General features: G+C 51.9%; 1 protein-coding gene across 1 annotated transcript in view; it reads right to left on the bottom strand.

The window, feature by feature from the left end:
* The window catches only part of CNBD2 (cyclic nucleotide binding domain containing 2), a 389,673-nt gene that overhangs the window by 335,320 nt on the left and 31,096 nt on the right, over positions 1–23,257 (bottom strand). The gene's annotated exons all lie outside the window — the stretch shown is intronic.

Genomic DNA, 23,257 nt, shown 5'->3' with positions numbered 1-23,257 from the left:
CTGCTGTTACTGTATGTACGGCGCTGGCTCCGCCCCCTTGTCCCAGCCTCCATGTGTAGGTTACTGTAATGTAATGTAATGTTCTGTGTACCCTGTACTGTCCTGCTGTTACTGTATGTACGGCGCTGGCTCCGCCCCCTTGTCCAAGCCTCCATGTGTAGGTTACTGTAATGTAATGTAATGTTCTGTGTACCCTGTACTGTCCTGCTGTTACTGTATGTACGGCGCTGGCTCCGCCCCCTTGTCCCAGCCTCCATGTGTAGGTTACTGTAATGTAATGTAATGTTCTGTGTACCCTGTACTGTCCTGCTGTTACAGTATGTACGGCTCTGGCTCCGCCCCCTTGTCCCAGCCTCCATGTGTAGGTTACTGTAATGTAATGTTCTGTGTACCCTGTGCTGTCCTGCTGTTACTGTATGTACGGTGCTGGCTCCGCCCCTTGTCCCAGCCTCCATGTGTAGGTTACAGTAATGTAATGTAATGTTCTGTGTACCCTGTCCTGTCCTGCTGTTACTGTATATACGGTGCTGGTTCCGCCCCCTTGTCCCAGCCTCCATGTGTAGGTTACTGTAATGTAATGTAATGTTCTGTGTACCCTGTACTGTCCTGCTGTTACTGTATGTACGGTGCTGGCTCCGCCCCTTGTCCCAGCCTCCATGTGTAGGTTACAGTAATGTAATGTAATGTTCTGTGTACCCTGTCCTGTCCTGCTGTTACTGTATATACGGTGCTGGTTCCGCCCCCTTGTCCCAGCCTCCATGTGTAGGTTACTGTAATGTAATGTAATGTTCTGTGTAACCTGTACTGTCCTGCTGTTACTGTATGTACGGCGCTGGCTCCGCCCCCTTGTCCCAGACTCCATGTGTAGGTTACTGTAATGTAATGTAATGTTCTGTGTACCCTGTACTGTCCTGCTGTTACTGTATGTACGGCGCTGGCTCCGCCCCCTTGTCCCAGACTCCATGTGTAGGTTACTGTAATGTAATGTAATATTCTGTGTACCCTGTACTGTCCTGCTGTTACTGTATGTACAACGCTGGTTCCGCCCCCTTGTCCCAGCCTCCATGTGTAGGTTACTGTAATGTAATGTAATGTTCTGTGTACCCTGTACTGTCCTGCTGTTACTGTATGTATGGTGCAGGCTCCGCCCCCTTGTCCCAGCCTCCATGTGTAGGTTACTGTAATGTAATGTTCTGTGTACCCTGTACTGTCCTGCTGTTACAGTATGTACGCCGCTGGCTCCGCCCCCTTGTCCAAGCCTCCATGTGTAGGTTACTGTAATGTAATGTTCAGTGTACCCTGTACTGTCCTGCTGTTACTGTATGTACGGCGCTGGCTCTCCCCTCTTGTCCCAGCCTCCATGTGTAGGTTACTGTAATGTAATGTTGTGTGTACCCTGTACTGTCCTGCTGTTACTATATATACGGCGCTGGCTCCGCCCCCTTGTCCCAGCCTCCATGTGAAGGTTACTGTAATGTAATGTAATGTTCTGTGTACCCTTTACTGTCCTGCTGTTACTGTATGTACGGCGCTGGTTCCGCCCCCTTGTCCCAGCCTCCATGTGTAGGTTACTGTAATGTAATGTAATGTTCTGTGTACCCTGTACTGTCCTGCTGTTACTGTATGTACGGCGCTGGCTCCGTCCCCTTGTCCCAGCCTCCATGTGTAGGTTACTGTAATGTAATGTAATGTTCTGTGTACCCTGTACTGTCCTGCTGTTACTGTATGTACGGCGCTGGCTCCGTCCCCTTGTCCCAGCCTCAATGTGTAGGTTACTGTAATGTAATGTAATGTTCTGTTTACCCTGTACTGTCCTGCTGTTACTGTATGTACGGCGCTGGCTCCGCCCCCTTGTCCCAGCCTCCATGTGTAGGTTACTGTAATGTAATGTAATGTTCTGTGTACCCTGTACTGTCCTGCTGTTACTGTGTGTACGGCGCTGGCTCCGCCCCCTTGTCCCAGCCTCCATGTGTAGGTTACTGTAATGTAATGTAATGTTCTGTGTACCCTGTACTGTCCTTCTGTTACTGTATGTACGGCGCTGGCTCCGCCCCCTTGTCCCAGCCTCCATGTGTAGGTTACTGTAATGTAATGTTCTGTGTACCCTGCACTGTCCTTCTGTTACTGTATGTACGGCGCTGGCTCCGCCCCATTGTCCCAGCCTCCATGTGTAGGTTACTGTAATGTAATGTAATGTTCTGTGTACCCTGTACTGTCCTGCTGTTACTGTATATACGGCGCTGGCTCCGCCCCCTTGTCCCAGCCTCCATGTGTAGGTTACTGTAATGTAATGTAATGTTCTGTGTACCCTGCACTGTCCTGCTGTTGCTTTATGTACGGCGCTGGCTCCGCCCCCTTGTCCCAGCCTCCATGTGTAGGTTACTGTAATGTAATGTTCTGTGTACCCTGTACTGTCCTGCTGTTACTGTATGTACGTTGCTGGCTCCGCCCCCTTGTCCCAGCCTCCATGTGTAGGTTACTGTAATGTAATGTAATGTTCTGTGTACCCTGTAGTGTTCTGCTGTTACTGTATGTACGGCGCTGGCTCCGCCCCCTTGTCCCAGCCTCCATGTGTAGGTTACTGTAATGTAATGTAATGTTCTGTGTACCCTGTACTGTCCTGCTGTTACTGTATGTACGGGCTGGCTCCGCCCCCTTGTCCCAGCCTCCATGTGTAGGTTACTGTAATGTAATGTTCTGTGTACCCTGTACTGTCCTCCTGTTACTGTATGTACGGCGCTGGCTCCGCCCCCTTGTCCCAGCCTCCATGTGTAGGTTACTGTAATGTAATGTTCTGTGTACCCTGTACTGTCCTGCTGTTACTGTATGTACGGTGCTGGTTCCGCCCCCTTGTCCCAGCCTCCATGTGTAGGTTACTGTAATGTAATGTTCTGTGTACCCTGTACTGTCCTCCTGTTACTGTATGTACGGCGCTGGCTCCGCCCCCTTGTCCCAGCCTCCATGTGTAGGTTACTGTAATGTAATGTTCTGTGTACCCTGTACTGTCCTGATGTTACTGTATATACGGTGCTGGTTCCGCCCCCTTGTCCCAGCCTCCCTGTGTAGGTTACTGTAATGTAATGTAATGTTCTGTGTACCCTGTACAGTCCTGCTGTTACTGTATGTACGGCGCTGGCTCCGCCCCCTTGTCCCAGCCTCCATGTGTAGGTTACTGTAATGTAATGTAATGTTCTGTGTACCCCGTACTGTCCTTGTGTTACTGTATGTACGGCGCTGGCTCCGTCCCCTTGTCCCAGCCTCCATGTGTAGGTTACTGTAATGTAATGTAATGTTCTGTGTACCCTGTACTGTCCTGCTGTTACTGTATGTACGGCGCTGGCTCCGCCCCCTTGTCCCAGCATCCATGTGTAGGTTACTGTAATGTAATGTAATGTTCTGTGTACCCTGTACTGTCCTACTGTTACTGTATGTACGGCGCTGGCTCCGTCCCCTTGTCCCAGCCTCCATGTGTAGGTTACTGTAATGTAATGTAATGTTCTGTGTACCCTGTACTGTCCTACTGTTACTGTATGTACGGCGCTGGCTCCGCCCCCTTGTCCCAGCATCCATGTGTAGGTTACTGTAATGTAATGTAATGTTCTGTGTACCCTGTACTGTCCTACTGTTACTGTATGTACGGCGCTGGCTCCGTCCCCTTGTCCCAGCCTCCATGTGTAGGTTACTGTAATGTAATGTTCTGTGTACCCTGTACTGTCCTGCTGTTACTGTATGTACGGCGCTGGCTCCGCCCCCTTGTCCCAGCCTCCATGTGTAGGTTACTGTAATGTAATGTAATGTTCTGTGTACCCTGTACTGTCCTGCTGTTACTGTATGTACGGCGCTGGCTCCGCCCCTTGTCCCAGCCTCCATGTGTAGGTTACTGTACAGTAATGTTGTGTGTACCCTGTACTGTCCTGCTGTTACTGTATGTACGGCGCTGGCTCCGCCCCCTTGTCCCAGCCTCCATGTGTAGGTTATTGTAATGTAATGTAATGTTCTGTGTACCCTGTACTGTCCTGCTGTTACTGTATGTACGGCGCTGGCTCCGTCCCCTTGTCCCAGCCTCCATGTGTAGGTTACTGTAATGTAATGTTCTGTGTACCCTGTACTGTCCTGCTGTTACTGTATGTACGTCGCTGTCTCCGCCCCCTTGTCCCAGCCTCCATGTGTAGGTTACTGTAATGCAATGTAATGTTCTGTGTACCCTGTACTCTCCTGCTGTTAAAGTATGTACAGCGCTGGCTCCGCCCCCTTGTCGCAGCCTCCATGTGTAGGTTACTGTAATGTAATGTTCTGTGTACCCTGTACTGTCCTGCTGTTACTGTATGTACGGTGCTGGCTCCGCCCCCTTGTCCCAGCCTCCATGTGTAGGTTACTGTAATGTAATGTAATACTCTGTGTACCCTGTACTGTCCTGCTGTTACTGTATGTACGGCGCTGGCTCCGCCCCCTTGTCCCAGCCTCCATGTGTAGGTTACTGTAATGTAATGTAATGTTCTGTGTACCCTGTACTGTCCTGCTGTTACTGTATATACGGTGCTGGTTCCGCCCCCTTGTCCAAGCCTCCATGTGTAGGTTACTGTAATGTAATGTTCTGTGTACCCTGTACTGTCCTGCTGTTACTGTATGTACGGCGCTGGCTCCGCCCCCTTGTCCCAGCCTCCATGTGTAGGTTACTGTAATGTAATGTAATGTTCTGTGTACCCTGTACTGTCCTGCTGTTACTGTATGTACAGCGCTGGCTCCGCCCCCTTGTCCCAGCCTCCATGTGTAGGTTACTGTAATGTAATGTTCTGTGTACCCTGTACTGTCCTGCTGTTACTGTATGTACGGCGCTGGCTCCGCCCCATTGTCCCAGTCTCCATGTGTAGGTTACTGTAATGTAATGTAATGTTCTGTGTACCCTGTACTGTCCTGCTGTTACTATATGTACGGCGCTGGCTCCGCCCCCTTGTCCCAGCCTCCTTGAGTAGGTTACTTTATTGTAATGTAATGTTCTGTGTACCCTGTACTGTCCTGCTGTTACTGTATGTACGGCGCTGGCTCCGCCCCCTTGTCCCAGCCTCCATGTGTAGGTTACTGTAATGTAATGTAATGTTCTGTGTACCCTGTACTGTCCTGCTGTTACTGTATGTACGGCGCTGGCTCCGCCCCCTTGTCCCAGCCTCCATGTGTAGGTTACTGTAATGTAATGTAATGTTCTGTGTACCCTGTACTGTCCTGCTGTTACAGTATGTACGGCGCTGGCTCCGCCCCCTTTTCCCAGCCTCCATGTGTAGGTTACTGTAATGTAATGTAATGTTCTGTGTACCCTGTACTGTCCTGCTGTTACTATATGTACGGTGCTGGCTCCGCCCCCTTGTCCCAGCCTCCATGTGTAGGTTACTGTAATGTAATGTAATGTTCTGTGTACCCTGTACTGTCCAGCTGTTACTGTATGTACGGCGCTGGCTCCGCCCCCTTGTCCCAGCCTCCATGTGGAGGTTACTGTAGTGTAATGTAATGTTCTGTGTACCCTGTCCTGTCCTGCTGTTACTGTATATACGGTGCTGGTTTTGCCCCCTTGTCCCAGCCTCCATGTGTAGGTTACTGTAATGTAATGTAATGTTCTGTGTACCCTGTACTGTCCTGCTGTTACTGTATGTAAGGCACTGGCTCCGCCCCCTTGTCCCAGCCTCCATGTGTAGGTTACTGTAATGTAATGTTCTGTGTACCCTGTCCTGTCCTGCTGTTACTGTATGTACGGCGCTGGCTCCACCTCCTTGTCCCAGCCTCCATGTGTAGATTACTGTAATGTAATGTTCTGTGTACCCTGTACTGTCCTGCTGTTACTGTATATACGGCGCTGGCTCCGCCCCCTTGTCCCAGCCTCCATGTGTAGGTTACTGTAATGTAATGTAATGTAATGTTCTGTGTACCCTGCACTGTCCTGCTGTTGCTTTATGTACGGCGCTGGCTCCGCCCCCTTGTCCCAGCCTCCATGTGTAGGTTACTGTAATGCAATGTAATGTTCTGTGTACCCTGTACTGTCCTGCTGTTACTGTATGTACGTTGCTGGCTCCGCCCCATTGTCCCAGCCTCCATGTGTAGGTTACTGTAATGTAATGTAATGTTCTGTGTACCCTGTAGTGTTCTGCTGTTACTGTATGTACGGCGCTGGCTCCGCCCCCTTGTCCCAGCCTCCATGTGTAGGTTACTGTAATGTAATGTAATGTTCTGTGTACCCTGTACTGTCCTGCTGTTACTGTATGTACGGGCTGGCTCCGCCCCCTTGTCCCAGCCTCCATGTGTAGGTTACTGTAATGTAATGTTCTGTGTACCCTGTACTGTCCTCCTGTTACTGTATGTACGGCGCTGGCTCCGCCCCCTTGTCCCAGCCTCCATGTGTAGGTTACTGTAATGTAATGTTCTGTGTACCCTGTACTGTCCTCCTGTTACTGTATGTACGGCGCTGGCTCCGCCCCCTTGTCCCAGCCTCCATGTGTAGGTTACTGTAATGTAATGTTCTGTGTACCCTGTACTGTCCTGCTGTTACTGTATGTACGGTGCTGGCTCCGCCCCTTGTCCCAGCCTCCATGTGTAGGTTACTGTAATGTAATGTTCTGTGTACCCTGTACTGTCCTGCTGTTACAGTATGTACGGTGCTGGCTCCGCCCCCTTGTCCCAGCCTCCATGTGTAGGTTACTGTAATGTAATGTAATGTTCTGTGTACCCTGTACTGTCCTGCTGTTACTGTATGTACGGCGCTGGCTCCGCTATCTTGTCCCAGCCTCCATGTGTTGGTTACTGTAATGTAATGTAATGTTCTGTGTACCCTGTACTGTCCTGCTGTTACTGTATGTACGGCGCTGGCTCCGCTATCTTGTCCCAGCCTCCATGTGTAGGTTACTGTAATGTAATGTAATGTTCTGTGTACCCTGTACTGTCCTGCTGTTACTGTATGTACGGCGCTGGTTCCGCCCCCTTGTCCCAGCCTCCATGTGTAGGTTACTGTAATGTAATGTAATGTTCTGTGTACCCTGTACTGTCCTACTGTTACTGTATGTACGTCACTGTCTCCGCCCCCTTGTCCCAGCCTCCATGTGTAGGTTACTGTAATGTAATGTAATGTTCTGTGTACCCTGTACTGTCCTGCTGTTACTGAATGTACGGCGCTGGTTCCGCCCCCTTGTCCCAGCCTCCATGTGTAGGTTACTGTAATGTAATGTAATGTTCTGTGTACCCTGTACTGTCCTGCTGTTACTATATGTACGGCGCTGGTTCCGCCCCCTTGTCCCAGCCTCCATGTGTAGGTTACTGTAATGTAATGTAATGTTCTGTGTACCCTGTACTGTCCTACTGTTACTGTATGTACGTCACTGTCTCCGCCCCCTTGTCCCAGCCTCCATGTGTAGGTTACTGTAATGTAATGTAATGTTCTGTGTACCCTGTACTGTCCTGCTGTTACTGAATGTACGGCGCTGGTTCCGCCCCCTTGTCCCAGCCTCCATGTGTAGGTTACTGTAATGTAATGTAATGTTCTGTGTACCCTGTACTGTCCTGCTGTTACTATATGTACGGCGCTGGTTCCGCCCCCTTGTCCCAGCCTCCATGTGTAGGTTACTGTAATGTAATGTTCTGTGTACCCTGTACTGTCCTGCTGTTACTATATGTACGGCGCTGGTTCCGCCCCCTTGTCCCAGCCTCCATGTGTAGGTTACTGTAATGTAATGTAATGTTCTGTGTACCCTGTACTGTCCTACTGTTACTGTATGTACGTCACTGTCTCCGCCCCCTTGTCCCAGCCTCCATGTGTAGGTTACTGTAATGTAATGTAATGTTCTGTGTACCCTGTACTGTCCTGCTGTTACTGAATGTACGGCGCTGGTTCCGCCCCCTTGTCCCAGCCTCCATGTGTAGGTTACTGTAATGTAATGTAATGTTCTGTGTACCCTGTACTGTCCTGCTGTTACTATATGTACGGCGCTGGTTCCGCCCCCTTGTCCCAGCCTCCATGTGTAGGTTACTGTAATGTAATGTTCTGTGTACCCTGTACTGTCCTGCTGTTACTATATGTACGGCGCTGGTTCCGCCCCCTTGTCCCAGCCTCCATGTGTAGGTTACTGTAATGTAATGTAATGTTCTGTGTACCCTGTACTGTCCTGCTGTTACTGTATGTACGGCGCTGGCTCCGTCCCCTTGTCCCAGCCTCCATGTGTAGGTTACTGTAATGTAATGTAATGTTCTGTGTACCCTGTACTGTCCTTCTGTTACTGTATGTACGGCGCTGGCTCCGTCCCCTTGTCCCAGCCTCCATGTGTATGTTACTGTAATGTAATGTTCTGTGAACCCTGTACTGTCCTGCTGTTACTATATGTACGGCGCTGGTTCCGCCCCCTTGTCCCAGCCTCCATGTGTAGGTTACTGTAATGTAATGTTCTGTGTACCCTGTACTGTCCTGCTGTTACTATATATACGGCGCTGGCTCCGCCCCCTTGTCCCAGCCTCCATGTGTAGGTTACTGTAATGTAATGTAATGTTCTGTGTACCCTGTACTGTCCTGCTGTTACTGTATGTACGGCGCTGGCTCCGCCCCCTTGTCCCAGCCTCCATGTGTAGGTTACTGTAATGTAATGTAATGTTCTGTGTACCCTGTACTGTCCTGCTGTTACTGTATGTACGGCGCTGGCTCCGCCCCCTTGTCCCAGCTTCCATGTGTAGGTTACTGTAATGTAATGTAATGTTCTGTGTACCCTGTACTGTCCTTCTGTTACTGTATGTACGGCGCTGGCTCCGCCCCCTTGTCCCAGCCTCCATGTGTAGGTTACTGTAATGTAATGTAATGTTCTGTGTACCCTGTACTGTCCTTCTGTTACTGTATGTACGGCGCTGGCTCCGCCCCCTTGTCCAAGCCTCCATGTGTAGGTTACTGTAATGTAATGTAATGTTCTGTGTACCCTGTACTGTCCTGCTGTTACTGTAGGTACGTCGCTGTCTCCGCCCCCTTGTCCCAACCTCCATGTGTAGGTTACTGTAATGTAATGTAATGTTCTGTGTACCCTGTAGTGTCCTGCTGTTACTGTATGTACGGCGCTGGCTCCGCCCCCTTGTCCCAGCCTCCATGTGTAGGTTACTGTAATATAATGTAATGTTCTGTGTAGGGATGTGCAGGCTCGGATAGGTTCGAGTTTGCAGGTTGAGTTCGGATTTTTCCCTCCAAAAAAACGGAACTCAGAAAGAGGCAAAACGTCATCTTATATGGACGAACATCATCATTCCTGGACCCCCCCTGGGGGGGTCCTGGGCTTAGTGTTAGGGACTGCTGGTAACAGAGAAGCCGTGACGTGGCCCAACAGCCTCCCATGTATTTGCAAATGCATGCAACTAATATCTCTGAATTTCTATGACCATATAGTCTTCATATATTGTTGCAGGTATTATTCAGTGTGCTGAGGTACAATAGGGGGTTAAATCCCCCTCCTTTTTCGACCTAGCAACACTGCCTAACCACACTGCCTAACCACACTATTTAGTCACCGTACCTAGTCACACTGCCTAGCGACCTAGCAACACTGCCTAACCACACTGCCTAACCACACTATCTAGTTCACCGTACCTAGTCATCCTACCTAGCGACCTAGCAACACTGCCTAGCCACACTGCCTAACCACACTATCTAGTCACCGTACCTAGTCACCCTACCAAGCGACCTAGCCACACTGCCTAACCACACTATCTAGTCACCGTACCTAGTCACCCTACCTAGCGACCTAGCAACACTACCTAGCCACACTGCCTAACCACACTAACTAGTCACCCTACCTAGCGACCTAACAACACTACCTAGCCACACCTCCTAACCACACGAACTAGTCACCGTACCTAGTCAACCTAACTAGCGACATAGCAACACTGCCTAGCCACACTGCCTAACCATGCTATCTAGTTCACCGTACCTAGTCATCCTACCTAGCGACCTAGCAACACTGCCTAGCCACACTGCCTAACCACACTATCTAGTCACCGTACCTAGTCACCCTACCTAGCAACCTAGCAACACTACCTAGCCACACTGCCTAACCACACTATCTAGTCACCGTACCTAGTCACCCTACCTAGCGACCTAGCAACACTACCTAGCCACACTGCCTAACCACACTAACTAGTCACCCTACCTAGCGACCTAGCAACACTACCTAGCCACACCTCCTAACCACACGAACTAGTCACCGTACCTAGTCAACCTAACTAGCGACCTAGCAACACTGCCTAGCCACACTGCCTAACCACACTGCCTAACCACGCTATCTAGTCACCCTACCTAGCGACCTAGCAACACTACCTAGCCACACTGCCTAACCACACTAACTAGTCACCCTACCTAGTGACCTAGCAAAACTACCTAGCCACACTGCCTAACCACACTACCTAGTCACACTGCGTAACCACACTGCCTAGTTACACTACCTAACCACATTGCCTAGCGACCTAGTAACACTACCTAACCACATTGCCTAGTCAGGGCCGTAGAGAGCGCCGCCGGACCCCGGTAAAGAGGGGGGCGTGGAATAATCTTGGGAGGCGTGGCCACGCCCCCTTGTCACAGTACCTAGCCACACTACCTAATCACACTGCCTAGTTACAGTACTTAGCGACACTGCCTAATCACACTACCTAATCACACTGCCTAGTTACAGTACCTAGTCACACTACCTAATCACACTGCCAAGGTACAGTACCTAGCCACACTACCTAATCACACTGCCTAGTCACAGTACCTAGCCACACTACCTAATCACAGTACCTAGCCACACTGCCTAGTCACAGTACCTAGCCACACTGCCTAGTCACAGTACCTAGCCACACTGCCTAATAACAGTTCCTAGCCACACTGCCTAGTCACAGTACCTGGCCACACTGCCTAGTCACAGTACGTTATCACACTGCCTAGCCACAGTACATAGCCCCACTGCCTAATCACACTACCTAGCCACACTGCCTAATCACACTGCCTAATCACACTGAATAACCACACTGCCTAGCCACATTGCCTAGTCACAGTACCTAGCCACACTGCCTAATCACACTGCCTAGTCACAGTACCTAGCCACACTACCTAATCACACTGCCTAGTCACAGTACCTAGCCACACTACCTAATCACACTGCCTAGTCACAGTACCTAGCCATACTACCTAATCACAGTACCTAGCCACAATGCCTAGTCAAAGTACCTAGCCACACTACCTAATCACAGTACCTAGCCACAATGCCTAGTCACAGTACCTAGCCACACTGCCTAATCACAGTACCTAGCCACACTGCCTAGTTACAGTACCTAGCCACACTACCTAGTCACACTACCTAATCACAGTACCTAGCCACACTGCCTAGTCACAGTATCTAGCCACACTACCTATCACACTGCTTAGTCACAGTACCTAGCCACACTGCCTAGTCACAGTACCTAGCCACACTACCTAATAACACTGTATAGTCACAGTACCTAACCACACTACCTTTTCACACTGTATAGTCACAGTACCTAGCCACACTACCTAGCCACACTGCCTAATCACAGTACCTAGCCACATTGCCTAATCACACTGCCTAGTCACAGTACCTAGCCACACTACATAGCCACACTAACTAATCACAGTACCTAGCCACAGTACCTAGCCACACTGCCTAGTCACAGTACCTAGCCACACTACCTAATCACACTGTCTAGTCACAGTACCTAGCCACACTGCCTAATCACACTGCCTAGTCACAGTACCTAGCCACACTACCTAATCACACTGCCTAGTCAGTACCCAGCCACACTACCTAATCACAGTACCTAACCACACTACCTACTCACACTACCTAGCAACCTAGCCACACTTCCTAACCACACTGCCTAGTCACACTGCCTAACCACACTGCCTAGTCACACTGCCTAGCAACCTAGCAACACTATCTAGCCACACTGCCTAACCACACTGCTTACCCACACTACCTAATCACACTGCTTAGTGCCTAGTCACAGTACCTAGCCACATTACCTAATCACACTATCTAGCCACACTACCTAATCACACTGCCTAGTCACAGTACCTAGCCACACTGCCTAATCACACTGCCTAGTCACAGTACCTGGCCACACTACCTAGCTACACTGCCTAGTCACAGTACCTAGCCACACTGCATAGCCACATTACCTAATCACACTGCGTAGTCACAGTACCTAGCCACACTGCCTAATCACTCTGCCTAGTCACAGTACCTAGCCACACTGCCTAATCACTCTGCCTAGTCACAGTACCTAATCCACACTGCCTAGTCACACTACCTAATCACACTGAATAACCACACTGCCTAGCCACATTGCCTAGTCACAGTACCTAGCCACACTGAGTAATCACACTGCCTATTCACACTACCTAATCACACTGCCTAGTCACAGTACCTAACCACACTACCTAATCACAGTACCTAGCCACACTGCCTAGTCACAGTACCTAGGCACACTGCCTAATCACAGTACCTAGCCACACTGCCTAGTCACAGTACCTGGCCACACTGCCTAGTCACACTACCTAATCACACTGAATAACCACACTGCCTAGCCACATTGCCTAGTCACAATACCTAGCCACACTGCCTAATCACACTGCCTATTCACACTACCTAATCACACTGCCTAGTCACATTACCTAGCCACACTGCCTAATCACACTGCCTAGTCACAGTACCTAGCCACACTGCCTAGTGACAGTACCTAGCCACACTGCCTAATCACAGTACCTAGCCACACTGCCTAATCACACTGCCTAGTCACAGTACCTAGCCACACTGCCTAATCACACTGAATAACCATACTGCCGAGCCACATTGCCTGGTCACAGTACCTAGCCACACTGCCTAATCACACTGCCTAGTCACACTACCTAATCACACTGAATAACCACACTGCCTAGCCACATTGCATAGTCACAGTACCTAGCCACACTGCCTATTCACACTATCTAATCACACTGCCTAGTCACAGTACCTAGCCACACTACCTAATCACAGTACCTAACCACACTGCCTAATCACACTGCCTAGTCACAGTACCTAGCAACACTGCCTAGTCACAGTACCTAGCCACACTACCTAATCACAGTACCTAGCCACACTGTCTACTCACAGTAGCTAGGCACATTGCCTAGTCACAGTACCTAGCCACACTGCCTCATCACAGTATCTGGCCACACTGCCTAGTCAAAGTACCTAGCCACACTACCTAATCACACTGCCTAGTCACAGTACCTAGCCACACTACCTAATCACAGTACCTAGCCACACTGCCTAGTCACAGTACCTAGCCACACTACCTAACCACACTTCCTAGTCACAGTACCTAACCGCACTGCCTAGTCACAGTACCTAGCCACACTACCTAATCACACTGCCTAGTCACAGTACCTAGCCACACTACCTAATCACACTGCCTAGTCACAGTACCTAGCCACACTGCTTAGTCACAGTACCTAGCCACACTACCTAATCACACTGCCTAGTCACAGTACCTAGCCACACTACCTAATTACACTACCTAATCACAGTACCGAGCCACACTGCCTAGTCACAGTATCTAGCCACACTATCTAATCACACTGCTTCGTCACAGTACCTAGCCACACTACCTAATCACAGTACCTAGCCACACTGCCTAGTCACAGTACCTAACCACACTGCCTAGTCACAGTACCTAGCCACATTACCTAATCACACTGCCTAGTCACAGTACCTAGCCACACTACCTAATCACACTGCCTAGTCACAGTACCTAGCCACACTACCTAATCACACTACCTAGTCACAGTACCTAGCCACACTACCTAGTCACAGTACCTAGCCACACTACCTAATCACACTGCCTAGTCACAGTACCTAGCCACACTACCTAATCACACTATCAAGTCACAGTACCTAGCCACACTGCCTAGTCACAGTACCTAGCCACACTGCCTAGTCACAGTACCTAGCCACACTGCCTAATCACAGTACCTAGCCACAGTACCTAGCCACACTGCCTAATCACTCTGCCTAGTCACAGTAACGAGCCACACTGTCTAATCACACTGCCTAGTCACACTACCTAGCCACACTGCCTAGTCACACTACCTAATCACAGTACCTAGCCACACTGCCTAGTCACAGTACCTAGCCACACTACCTAGCCACACTGCCTAATCACAGTACCTAGCCACACTGTCTAATCACACTGCCTAGTCACACTACCTAGCCACACTGCCTAGTCACACTACCTAATCACACTGCCTAGTCACAGTACCTAGCCACACTGCCTAGTCACAGTACCTAGCCACACTCCCTAATCACACTGCCTAGTCACAGTACCTAGCCACACTGTCTAGTCACAGTACCTAGCCACACTGCCTAATCACACTGCCTAGTCACAGTACCTAGCCACACTACCTAATCACACTGCCTAGTCACAGTACCTAGCCACACTACCTAATCACACTGCCTAGTCACAGTACCTAGCCACACTGCCTAATCACACTGCCTTGTCACAGTACCTAGCCACACTGCCTAGTCACAGTACCTTGCCACACTACCTAATCACACTGCCTAGTCACAGTATCTAGCCACACTACCTAATCACACTGCTTATTCTGAGTACCTAGCCACACTGCCTAGTCACAGTATCTAGCCACACTACCTAATCACAGTACCTAGCCACACTGCCTAGTCACAGTATCTAGCCACACTGCCAAGTCACAGTACCTAGCCACACTGCCTAGTCACAGTACCTAGCCACACTGCCTAATCACACTGCCTTGTCACAGTACCTAGCCACACTACCTAGCCACACTGCCTAGTCACAGTACCTTGCCACACTACCTAATCACACTGCCTAGTCACAGTATCTAGCCACACTACCTAATCACACTGCTTATTCTCAGTACCTAGCCACACTGCCTAGTCACAGTACCTAGCCACACTACCTAATCACACTGCCTAGTCACAGTACAAAGCCACACTACCTAATCACAGTACCTAGCCACACTGCCTAGTCACAGTATCTAGCCACTTTGCCTAGTCATAGTATCTAGCCACACTGCCTAGTCACAGTACCTAGCCACACTGCCTGGTCACAGTATCTAGCCACACTACCTAATCACACTGCCTAGTCACAGTACCTAGCCACACTACCTAATCACACTGTCTAGTCACACTGCCTAGTCACAGTTCCTAGCCACACTGCCTAATCACACTGCCTAGTCACAGTACCTAGCCACACTACCTAGCCACACTGCCTAGTCACAGTACCTAGCCACACTGCCTAATCACACTGCCTAGCCACACTGCCTAATCACACTGCCTAGTCACAGTACCTAGCCACACTGCCTAATCACACTGCCTAATCACAGTACCTAGCCACACTACCTAGTCACAGTACCTAGCCACACTGCCTAATCACACTGCCTAGTCACAGTACCTAGCCACACTGCCTAATCACACTGCCTAGTCACAGTACCTAGCCACACTGCCTAATCACACTGCCTAGTCACAGTACCTAGCCACACTGCCTAATCACACTGCCTAGTCACAGTACCTAGCCACACTGCCTAATCACACTGCCTAGTCACACTACCTAAGTACACTGCCTAGTCACTGTACCTAGCCACACTGCCTAGGCACAGTACCTAGCCACACTGCCTAATCACACTGCGTAGTCACAGTACCTAGCTACACTACCTAATCACACTGCCTAGTCACAGTACCTAGCCACACTACCTAATCACACAGCCTAGTCACAGTACCTAGCCACACTACCTAATCACACTGCCTAGTCACAGTACCTAGCCTACTGCCTAGTCACAGTACCTAGCCACACTGCCTAATCACACTGCCTAGCCACAGTACCTAGCCACACTGCCTAATCACACTGCCTAGTCACAGTATCTAGCCACCCTGCCTAATCACACTGCCTAGTCACAGTACCTACCAACACTACCTAATCACACTGCCTAGTCACAGTACCTAGTCACCCTGCCTAATCACACTGCCTAGTCACAGTACCTAGCCACGCTACCTAATCACACTGCCTAGTCACAGTACCCAGCCACACTGCCTAGTCACAGTACCTAGCCACACTGGCTAATCACACTACCTAGTCACAGTACCTAGCCACCCTGCCTAATCACACTGCCTAGTCACAGTACCTAGCCACACTACCTAATCACACTGCCTAGTCACAGTACCTAGCCACACTGCCTAGTCACACTGCCTAATCACACTGCCTAGTCACAGTACCTAGCCACCCTGCCTAATCACACTGCCTAGTCACAGTACCTAGCCACCCTGCCTAATCACACTGCCTAGTCACAGTACCTAGCCACACTGCCTAATCACACTGCCTAGTCACAGTACCTAGCCACACTGCCTAGTCACAGTACCTAGCCACACTGCCTAATCACACTGCCTAGTCACAGTACCTAGCCACACTGCCTAGTCACAGTACCTAGCCACCCTGCCTAATCACACTGCCTAGCCACAGTACCTAGCCACCCTGCCTAATCACACTGCCTAGTCACAGTACCTAGCCACACTGCCTAATCACACTGCCTAGTCACAGTACCTAGCCACCCTGCCTAATCACACTGCCTAGTCACAGTACCTAGCCACACTACCTAATCACACTGCCTAGTCACAGTACCTAGCCACACTGTCTAATCACACTGCCTAGTCACAGTACCTAGCCACACTGCCTAATCACACTGCCTAGTCACAGTACCTAGCCACACTGCCTAATCACACTGCCTAGTCACAGTACCTAGCCACACTGCCTGATGACCAGACGAATGATAGGAGAAAAATACTAGTTATATATAATTATGAAACATATTTCTATACAGCGTCTGTCCTGTTCGAATGTACACATCACAACTCTATCAAGTCCCCTATGATTCATGCAGACAATAGAAACGGGAATCATTTAACCTTATGGAGCATAAAACGGTCAGATTTGTCAGATGTGTCAGATGAACGATTGAAACGATCGGAACGATTTGACCAACGATTTGAACGATTTTTGACTGCATTAAAATGAATGGAATCGTCCAAATCTGACTGCAAACACATCAGATATCGTTATTTGACCATCGGGAACGCGCATCGTTCAGACATGTCAGATTTTCCTTCAGATATGAACGATTGAACGATTTTTGAAATCGTTATCGTTCAGATCTGAAGAAAAATCTGACCGTGTGTATGCACCATAATCTGACCGTGTGTATGCACCATAATCTGACCGTGTGTATGCACCATAATCTGACCGTGTGTATGCACCATAATCTGACCGTGTGTATGCACCATAATCTGACCGTGTGTATGCACCATAATCTGACCGTGTGTATGCACCATAATATTAAAGTGAGAAGTGACTGCGTTATTGACTAACTTACTGGTAATAGAGGATGTAACTAGAATCTCTCCTGTTTATGTCCAAATACTACTGGTATAAAGAACATTTGCAAAATAAATAATTCAGATGCTAGAAAGGAATTAATGCAATTAGCCACCAGCACTATCGCCAGGGAGAAGTGCAGAAAGGAGCGAGGTGTGGACAGGAGGAGGTGACCAGAGAGGAGCGAGGTGCGGGGGGGAGGTGAGCAGAGAGGAGCAAGGTGCTGATGGGTGGAGGTGAGCAGAGAGGAGCGAGGTGCGGGCGGGTGGAGGTAAGCAGAGAGGAGCGAGGTGCTGGCGGGTGGAGGTGAGCAGAGAAGAGCGAGGTGCGGGCGGGTGGAGGTGAGCAGAGAGGAACAAGGTGCTGGCGGGAGGAGGTGAGCAGAGAGGAGTGAGGTGCTGGCGGGAGGAGGTGAGCAGAGAGGAGTGAGGTGCTGGCGGGTGGAGGTGAGCAGAGAGGAGCGAGGTGCTGGCGGGAGGAGGTGAGCAGAGAGGAGCGAGGTGCTGGCGGGTGGAGGTGAGCAGAGAGGAGGGAGGTGCGGGCGGGAGGAGGTGAGCAGAGAGGAGCGAGGTGCTGGCGGGAGGAGGTGAGCAGAGAGGAGCGAGGTGCTGGCGGGTGGAGGTGAGCAGAGAGGAGGGAGGTGCGGGCGGGAGGAGGTGAGCAGAGAGGAGCGAGGTGCTGGCGGGTGGAGGTGAGCAGAGAGGAGCGAGGTGCTGGAGGGAGGAGGTGAGCAGAGAGGAGCGAGGTGCTGGTGGGCGGAGGTGAGCAGAGAGGAGTGAGCTGCTGGCGGGGGAGGTGAGCAGAGAGGAGCAAGGTGCGGGCGGGAGGAGGTGAGCAGAGAGGAGCGAGGTGCTGGCAGGTGGAAGTGAGCAGAGAGGAGCGAGGTGCAGGCAGGTGGAGGTGAGCAGAGAGGAGCGAGGTGCAGGCGGGTGGAGGTGAGCAGAGAGGAGCGAGGTGCGGGCGGGTGGAAGTGAGCAGAGAGGAGCGAGGTGCTGGCGGGTGGAAGTGAGCAGAGAGGAGCGAGGTGCTGGCGGGTGGAAGTGAGCAGAGAGGAGCGAGGTGCTGGTGGGTGGAAGTGAGCAGAGAGGAGTGAGGTGCGGCGGGTGGATGTGAGCAGAGAGGAGCGAGGTGCGGCGGGTGGATGTGAGCAGAGAGGAGCGAGGTGCGGGCGGGTGGAGGTGAGCAGAGAGGAGCGAGGTGCGGGCAGGTGGAGGTGAGCAGAGAGGAGCGAGGTGCTGGCAGGTGGAAGTGAACAGAGAGGAGCGAGGTGCTGGCGGGTGGAAGTGAGCAGAGAGGAGCGAGGTGCTGGCGGGTGGAAGTGAGCAGAGAGGAGCGAGGTGCTGGCGGGTGGAAGTGAGCAGAGAGGAGCGAGGTGCTGGCGGGTGGAGGTGAGCAGAGAGGAGCGAGGTGCGGGCGGGAGGAGGTGAGCAGAGAGGAGCGAGGTGTTGGCGGGAGGAGGTGAGCAGAGAGGAGCGAGGTGTTGGCGGGTGGAGGTGAGCAGAGAGGAGCGAGGTGTTGGCGGGTGGAGGTGAGCAGAGAGGAGCGAGGAGCTGGCGGGTGGAGGTGAGCAGAGAGGAGCGAGGTGCTGGCGGGTGGAAGTGAACAGAGAGGAGCGAGGTGCTGGCGGGTGGAAGTGAGCAGAGAGGAGCGAGGTGCTGGCGGGTGGAAGTGAGCAGAGAGGAGCGAGGTGCAGGCGGGTGGAGGTGAGCAGAGGGGAGCGAGGTGCTGGCGGGTGGAAGTGAGCAGAGAGGAGCGAGGTGCTGGCGGGTGGAAGTGAGCAGAGAGGAGCGAGGTGCTGGCGGGTGGAGGTGAGCAGAGAGGAGCGAGGTGCGGGCGGGAGGAGGTGAGCAGAGAGGAGCGAGGTGGTGGCGGGAGGAGGTGAGCAGAGAGGAGCGAGGTGTTGGCGGGTGGAGGTGAGCAGAGAGGAGCGAGGTGTTGGCGGGTGGAGGTGAGCAGAGAGGAGCGAGGTGTTGGCGGGTGGAGGTGAGCAGAGAGGAGCGAGTTGCTGGCGGGTGGAGGTGAGCAGAGAGGAGCGAGGTGCTGGCGGGTGGAAGTGAACAGAGAGGAGCGAGGTGCTGGCGGGTGGAAGTGAGCAGAGAGGAGCGAGGTGCTGGCGGGTGGAAGTGAGCAGAGAGGAGCGAGGTGCGGGTGGGTGGAGGTGAGCAGAGGGGAGCGAGGTGCGGGCGGGAGGAGGTGAGCAGAGAGGAGCGAGGTGTTGGCGGGAGGAGGTGAGCAGAGAGGAGCGAGGTGCTGGCGGGTGGAGGTGAGCAGAGAGGAGCGAGGTGCTGGCGGGTGGAAGTGAACAGAGAGGAGCGAGGTGCTGGCGGGTGGAAGTGAGCAGAGAGGAGCGAGGTGCTGGCGGGTGGAAGTGAGCAGAGAGGAGCGAGGTGCTGGCGGGTGGAGGTGAGCAGAGAGGAGCGAGGTGCGGGCGGGAGGAGGTGAGCAGAGAGGAGCGAGGTGCGGGCGGGAGGAGGTGAGCAGAGAGGAGCGAGGTGTTGGCGGGAGGAGGTGAGCAGAGAGGAGCGAGGTGTTGGCGGGTGGAGGTGAGCAGAGAGGAGCGAGGTGTTGGCGGGTGGAGGTGAGCAGAGAGGAGCGAGGTGCTGGCGGGTGGAGGTGAGCAGAGAGGAGCGAGGTGCTGGCGGGTGGAGGTGAGCAGAGAGGAGCGAGGTGCTGGCGGGTGGAAGTGAGCAGAGAGGAGCGAGGTGCTGGCGGGTGGAAGTGAGCAGAGAGGAGCGAGGTGCGGGCGGGTGGAGGTGAGCAGAGGGGAGTGAGGTGCGGGCGGGAGGAGGTGAGCAGAGAGGAGCGAGGTGTTGGCGGGAGGAGGTGAGCAGAGAGGAGCGAGGTGTTGGCGGGTGGAGGTGAGCAGAGAGGAGCGAGGTGCTGGTGGGTGGAGGTGAGCAGAGAGAAGCGAGGTGCTGGTGGGTGGAGGTGAGCAGAGAAGAGCGAGCTGCTGGCGGGGGAGGTGAGCAGAGAGAAGCGAGGTGCGGGCGGGAGGAGATGAGCAGAGAGGAGCGAGGTGCGGGCGGGAGGAGGTGAGCAGAGAGGAGCGAGGTGTTGGCGGGTTGAGGTGAGCAGAGAGGAGCGAGGTGCTGGCGGGTGGAGGTGAGCAGAGAGGTGCGAGGTGCAGGCGGGTGGAAGTGAGCAGAGAGGAGCGAGGTGCTGGCAGGTGGAAGTGAGCAGAGAGGAGCGAGGTGTTGGCGGGTGGAGGTGAGCAGAGAGGAGCGAGGTGCTGAAGGGTGGAGGTGAGCAGAGAGGAGCGAGGTGCGGGCAGGTGGAAGTGAGCAGAGAGGAGCGAGGTGCGTGCGGCTGGAGGTGAGCAGACAGTGCTGGCGGTTGTGGAAGAGCAGTTGGGGGAGCGGTTAGAGACCGTGCTCTGGTAGTGAGACGATCGGTGGGAGCTGCCTCCTACACAATGGGGTAGTGATGGACATTGATGGTTGATGTTTGCCTGTGTGTATTTTTTTGCTTCATGTCCGAGCCCCTCCCCTAACCCCGCCCCTTTACTATTCATATGAATAGTTGTTACCATTAAATGCTTTTGATGTTATGATTAGTTACCTTTGCATCGAAAGATTCAATGGTTGAAGCACTGCCATCATATGATAGTGGGCTTCCGATGTCCATCCCTACAATTGATGCACTGCCGCTGAGCCAGGCACCAGGCCCTGGTACTGACGGGGGCATGACCAAAATCCCTGAGGCGTCACGCCCCCTCCGAGTAATAAAGCAATGACAAATACAATGCGTGGCTTCGGGAAGCGTCACTGCACTCTGCAAAGGGGAACATTTACCCCCGTAGCAGCTGGCCTGGGCCCAGGTAATTAGTACCCTCTACCCCTCACTCCCAGCATTCCTGGTCTGATGGGACTACAGCCCCAGGCCTTTACATACAAATAGGCCCATCAACATGGCAACATGATGATTACCAACCGCCAGCTGGCCACATGGGGAGATGTATCAAACCTTGTAGAGAGATAAAGGGCCTGATTCAGAGTTGGGAATAGAGAGAGATCTCTCTCACTGATTATCTTGGTGACACCAGGCTGCACTGCAGGGGGGCAGATTTATAATGTGCAGAGAGATTTAGATTTGGGAGGGAGGTGTCCAAACTGACATCTAATTTGTAGTAATAATAAAGCTGTGCTGTATTTGTGGGCTACATGTAAAAGCAGCCAGTATTTACCCCACATGTAAAAAAAATTATGTATCTACACTCCTTGCATTGCAACATGGTTTGTCCAGGTACACAGCTAAGTGCTAATTCTCACTCTATTCCCAACTCTGAATCAGGCCCAAAGTACCAACCAATCTGCTTGTAACCAGGGCCGGGCTGGCCATCTGGCAAATGCCAGAAGGGCCGATGGCCAGATGGGCCGGTCCAGTCGAGCAGCTGTTTAGTTCTGAAAAACCTGCTTAGGAGAACACGGAGCGGAAAAACGTATTAAGCCCCGCCCCAGGTAAGTGTAATGAAGGGGGAAGGGGGTCGCGGGGGTCCACGATCGCGGGGGCGGGGCTTAGCGTCGGTGGGGGTGTAGTAGCGGTGGTTGGTCGGCGCATGCGCGGGCTCTTAGCCGCTGTATTTTTTCCGAAAATACCGCGACTAGAGTGCGGATGGGATCCGCAGGGACAGAGCTTTATCGCAAGCTCTGTCCTTGCAAGGGATTTATTGTAAATCCCTGTGATATTGCCTGAATTCGCAATGCGAATTCACTCGGTAATATCACACTACAATCTGCATTCAATATGCGGATTGTAGTAAATAGAGCCCTGTGAGAGAGAGAGTATCGAGGAGCCTGAGGGCTGTCACAGTGAGAGAATATTAGAGAGCCTGAGGTCTGTCACAGTGAGAGAGAGAATATTAGAGAGCCTGAGGTCTGTCACAGTGAGAGAGAGAATATTAGAGAGCCTGAGGGCTGTCACAGAGAGAGAGAATATTAGAGAGCCTGAGGGCTGTCACACAGAGAGAGAGAGAGAGAGAGAGAGAGAGAGAGAGAGAGTGTGTATTGGAGAACATGAGGGCTGTCACAGTGAGAGAGAGTATTAGAGAGCCTGAGGGCTGTCACAGTGAGAGAGAGTATTAGAGAGCCTGAGGGCTGTCACAGAGAGAGAGAGAGAATATTAGAGAACCTGAGGGCTGTCACAGTGAGAGAGTGAGTATTGAAGAGCCTGAGGTCTGTCACAGGGAGAGAGTGAGTATTGGAGAACCTGAGGGCTGTCACAGTGAGAGAGAGTATTAGAGAGCCTGAGGGCTGTCACAGTGAGAGAGAGAGAGTATTAGAGAGCCTGAGGGCTGTCACAGTGAGAGAGAGAGTATTGGAGAACCTGAGGTCTGTCACAGTGAGAGAGAGTATTGGAGAGCCTGAGGGCTGTCACAGTGTGTGAGAGAGAGTATTGGAGAGCCTGAGGGCTGTCACAGAGAGAGAATATTAAAGAGCCTGAGGGCTGTTGCAGAGAAAGAGAGAGAGAGTATTAGAGAGCCTGAAGGCTGTCACAGTGAGAGAGAATATATTAGAGAGCCTGAGGGCTGTCACAGTGAGAGAGAGAGAGTTTTGGAGAGCCTGAGGGCTGTCACAGTGAGAAAGAGAGAGTATTAGAGAACCTGAGGGCTGTCACAGAGAGAGAGAGAGAGAATATTAGAGAGCCTGAGGGCTGTCACAGAGAGAGAGAGAATATTAGCCTGAGGGCTGTCACAGTGAGAGAGAGAGTATTGGAGAGCCTGAGGGCTGTCACAGTGAAAAAGAGAGAGTATTAGAGAACCTGAGGGCTGTCACAGAGAGAGAGAGAGAATATTAGAGAGCCTGAGGGCTGTCACAGA

This window comes from Taudactylus pleione, unplaced genomic scaffold (assembly GCF_031769625.1).
Source record: "Taudactylus pleione unplaced genomic scaffold, aTauple2 ptg001928l, whole genome shotgun sequence".
NCBI lineage: Eukaryota > Metazoa > Chordata > Amphibia > Anura > Myobatrachidae > Taudactylus > Taudactylus pleione.
This window is presented reverse-complemented; position numbering and strand designations above follow the sequence as displayed.